Source organism: Homalodisca vitripennis, unplaced genomic scaffold (genome assembly GCF_021130785.1).
Source record: "Homalodisca vitripennis isolate AUS2020 unplaced genomic scaffold, UT_GWSS_2.1 ScUCBcl_2212;HRSCAF=6735, whole genome shotgun sequence".
Lineage (NCBI taxonomy): Eukaryota > Metazoa > Arthropoda > Insecta > Hemiptera > Cicadellidae > Homalodisca > Homalodisca vitripennis.
In genome coordinates, this window is record NW_025778346.1 from 54,111 (window position 1) to 59,521 (window position 5,411).

Consider the following 5,411-nt stretch of genomic DNA (forward strand, 5'->3'; position numbering starts at 1 on the left):
CTAGCACAGCATTAATTATGTCATTGTCTAGTTTCTGAAACGCATCAAAGTCAGCCTTAGATTTCACTACATTTATTCTATATTATTCAGTAAATTATTTATTCACACCATTAATAAAGAAGTGCATTTACCTCAAAGAGATAAATCATTTCAAAATATAAACGCTCTCTGAATTTCAGGTTGGTTAAGAAAATTACTAAAAATCACTATACACTCTTATTTTGCAGTTACTGAAAACATTAATATTATGACAACATTTTATACTTGATACTTGTTTACAAAAATCACATGTTTTGAATAAATTTACACTTCATATCCTAACAAACTGTAACCATGGGAAATGAATGACTAAAATAACTCTGCTATTATACCCAGTACCGTGGAGGGGGGGGAGGAATGCAATGTTCCGTATATAAAAGGAAAAAATTGAATAAAAGGTTTGTACTACTGTACTTCTTAATTGCTCAAATGTATACAGTAAACAATATCTATCACGTATAGTTCTGATGTATACGATATCCTATAGCTGTACTTCCAATTTATTTGGTCTACTCAAAGCTGGCTCAAGCAACTTCATACATTGTTTCACATTTAATAAATTAACTAAAGAATGAGTTGAATAAGCGGGGGAGAGATAAGTTTTAGAAATATTTAATATAGATTAAGACATATCATTCATTAACATGTAACTTATTCAATTATCCGTTTTGGTTTTCCTAATTGATGTCTCGTAGAACATTAAACTGTTTTATTATAAAATATGAGATATTATTATTATTGTACCTATTAAATTATATCTTCACATTTTTACGTTACTAATAGCTATTTATTCTTGCTAAAAATTGTCCAAATAAAATGTATACAAATGTATATAACCTAATCTCAAATCATAGATAACCAGGTTTTGTACAAAGTTTATTTACTTCAAAGCAAACGTTTAAAATTAATTTTAATCAAAAACATTTAATCAAGAGACCTACAGATTTAGAGTGCAACAGATTTTGGATTTGGATTTGTTCTATGTTAAATTAATTTAGATAATATGCTGAAGGTTTATACATTTTTATCTCTACTTGAAATTATAAGCATTTAAAGTAAGACTATTTCACACAAAATACCAAAGAAAATCTACTGAAGACAAAATGTGTAATTTTCAAGTACATATATGAGTTATATATTCAGAGATTAAAGATATATTTTGTTTAGTTTATAATTAATTAAGAAAATCCAACTATATAAGGAATTAAAATTCTAGAATCAACCCGTTTAAAAAATTTTTTTCTTAAAGAAAATTAAAATAAAACATCTTAATGCCTACTGTACATAGAGGTAATGTACAAATTAAAAAATGTCATATGGGGCTTAGTTTCAAAGTAACCTATATTTACTACTTTAAAAGCCTCTAATTTTACGTTCAGTAATTAAAATTTCTTCTAAGTTTCCTGTATTCGGTTAATTTATTACAAAGGGCTGAATGTTTAACATCAAAAAATATTTTCCTTATTGACAGTTGGTTGCAGCACATTAAAATATTCTCAAAATTTCTTATCAGAGATATTGAATTAAATTAACCCCAAATATTTATCAATTTCCTCAATCAAAATTACGTTTTCATTGTTGTTTAATATAATTATAAACTATTTTTTTAAGACATGATGTAACTATAGAGTTCGTTAAATATACACAAATAAATTTCTAAACTAATTTTAAAAAGTTTTTTATAAAATATATTTTTATTAGAGAATGATCCTTTTTGGGTCAATGATTACATAGAGAAAAGGTTAATTAACCAGACTGCAAAGCGACGTGACAGTATGCCCGGTGCCAGGTGTCTCTGCCCTAACAGCGATATGTGATATAACTCCAGCTATCTATTGAGCACTGAACTCGCCGCTCCTTGGGGAAATCACACTGGAGACATTCTATTAATGAAGTATACATTGTGTTTTTTTAGAACTTCTCGTTTCCTAATTATAAAATGTAGGTATACATCACACCACTTTCGGGTAACCACCTTTTCTGAGGTCGTATGCACAATTTCTTATCTATACCGTAACTAATTTAATTCAGGAGGTGTTCTGCGGGCGGTTAGATAGAAAGACAAGGTATTGACTCAAACACTACGTTTAGCAAAATGGCATGGTTGGAAATTCACCATATTCGAACACGTTCTCGCCAATGTAAAAATTAAATTGCTTTCACAATTGAAAGTCTGCGAATAAAATCTTTCTCTAGATATCTTCCCATTTAATTAATTAAATTTTTTCATTGGTTTATATTTCATAGCTATGTTCAAATAATAAAGGTGTTATACCTGTGAAATAAGGTGTTATAGTGAACGGAAATCAAATCTTGTCCTCCAAAATTAAACATAGACTTTCTACTATAATTTTTGCGTCACTCAATAAAACATTCCTACATCCTCAAATTACGTATGATTGGATGCAATTATTACAAATTTATTTATTCTGTCATATTATCGTTGTCATCATGGATATCCATAAGACCTATATAAAAATATTCGCTAACGCTCAAAATATTCCATTGAGAGTCATACAACAATTACTGAACTCGGTTCCCCTCTAGTAGAAATAAAGCTTAATGGTAACATTCAACTCTGTAGTTGTTTTGTTTCCGAAATGTTTGAACAGAAAGCAGATAGACAGACAGGCAGAAATTAAATTCTTCAAACCATAATTATAAGTTTAACTGAAGATCAGCCAAAAATATGTGTTTACAAGGTTTACAGAATACGTGGCAAATTCTACTTAAAATAATACTTCAAAATATTTCATTACTCATATAAATACTTGTAAGAGTCTTATACTAACTAATTATTATCGAAAACTTGAAGAAAAACTTCATTAATTGTGATATTTACGTATTTCTTATTCACAAAGTGTTTCCAAATACTACGTATCTAGAAATTCTTAACATTTCTCTAAAAGTTTGTAAACTTATAATTCTTAAACTTTCTAGAACATCATATAATCTAAGTAGCACTTTTATAATGGAGTCTATGACTGCATGTTTGAATTCTTTTTGTCTCAGCTATAAGCAAATATTCAAAAGAAAAGTTCAATATTACATTTACTAAATTTGTGAATTATTTGCAGTAAACATAAAAAGTATAATAATGTTCCGTTTTAAATTAAATAATTAAAGTTTAACTGTATTAATTCTTATTTTAATAATATTTCATTTTTAATATTGCGAATAATTAAAATTTAGATTTTACTCTAATTGATCTTAGGCCACAGGTCTTGTGCAAATTGTACAATTTTATTAATTAAAATTTATGATGAAAATTCCTTCATTATTTTTTTAAAATATTGAATAGTGCATTTTCGTATGAAGTAAATTGGCTTGAATTTGGCCTGCTATCCAGTAGTAGCCACGCTTTTAATGCACTACCAGTGGCTAAGAACAAGTTACTCGGCTTGTGATTTACTTAATGTTAGTTTGGGGAAAGGTGAAAGATAACAAAATTAGATTTTACTTATTTTATGTCACTTCTACAATCTTAATATGTTACCTAGCTTACTAAATATCACTATCTTTAACAAATAAGTCAATTAGATACGGAATTTGAAAATAGTTGAGAGTTTGTAGGTTATTAAAACAGTCACATTATTGTTTTAAATATATAAACAAAATTTGGATAATAGTACCTCTGAAAATAATAATTATAACTTTACGTTTTAAATGTCACATCAAAAAACAAACAAAATTAAAACTTCTAGTAAGTGAACAAGTTGCAGAATTTAAGATAACAGCCCATACTTTGAGTAAGTAGTTAAACTAATAAAAACATATTTCAATTGAAACATTCCATACAAAATATTTGATTATAAACAAGTTGATCAAGTTTCAGTCAGTGTAAGGTTTCCAAAATAAGATCGACCAGGAGACATGGCTCCCAGAAACTAATTACACGTGACTTAGAATTATGTTGGAACTTAGGCTACACTAAAAGATCCGTAATATACCTCATGTTGTATGTTGTCGAGTAAAGAATATATGGCGTGCTCAAATGTATTGTAATATAAATAAAACGATTTTGAGTAAAAAGATATATTTTAATATGTAGTTAGTCATTACTTTTAAATTAAGATCACTACGATTTTCCTTTCTCCTTCGTATTTATAGCCCAAAAGTTATAAAAAATTCTAATTTTAAACATAAATATAATTTTATGGTCCGTTTGATATTTTAAAGGTATTACGTTGATTTACTTAATATTTAGTTGTTATTCAAAACCTATTCAACACAAAATTACTTGATATACAGGAACACTTCTATATTGTTTTTAAAAAGCACAATATCAAAACTGTTGAAAATTTCATTGAAATCAATAGGGAACACTTTACATTTAATTTAGGAGATTGGCCTATGTTTAAAATAAATGTTTTAGAAATAGAAGTAAGTTTTTGAAGACTATATATTTAGAAAAGTTACAAACAAATTACTTCTCAGAATGTAATCTTACTGAAGGATGAGTTTATTTTTTGTCATTTTACCAGCTGTTATTGTACAGAGTACTCTCAAAGATCAGAAATGTACAGTTGTATTTTGGGATTAAATTTGTTTCCATATTAGAAAAACACACAATAACACAAATTATAGAAAACAGATTACATATAACAACAAGAAAAGGGCTTGCATAAATAATAGCCAACATAAAATAAACCAAAAATATTGTTCCAGCTATTTACAAAATAGCTAGTGCCATTGCCAGTCGAATAATCCCAATATTTATTCTTTTAATATTCTATGTACAATATACATTAAATATCTATGAATACTAAGAGGACGGCTCTACACACTGGATTAAAAACTAAAGCTGTAACAAAATTTAAAAAATAACTTTGGAGAGAGATGTGTCTATAATTAATATACATTATATAATTGCCCCCTTAATAAATGACAACTAAATAGTGAACTTAAAATCTCATTTTCTCCAATTCAATAAAATTGTCCGAGTATTTGTAATGACATAAAAAATATGGCTATCCTTGTTAGATAAATTAAAAATTAGACGAAAAGTGTAACATTCATGACTATTTTTGTCAATTTACATGATTTAGTACTTAATTTATATGATGCGATTCAACCCTCTTAATAAATTTTGAACTCGATTTTATGAAGATAAAGACGACGTTATTTAAAAATGAAAAATTAAATTCGAAATACACTAAACCAAAGTTAATAGAATAAAAGCTGGTAAGATTAATTTTTTAATATATAACTAAATTGAAGTCGTTGCCTAATGAAATTTTACAAGAAACTTACAGACGACAAGAATTTTAAATGAAACTTTTTCCTCGGGTAAGGTAAATCTAATTATACTTTCTTATTTACCCTATGCAAAATAAGACTTTTTCTTTTAAATGCATATTATAATTCGCCTT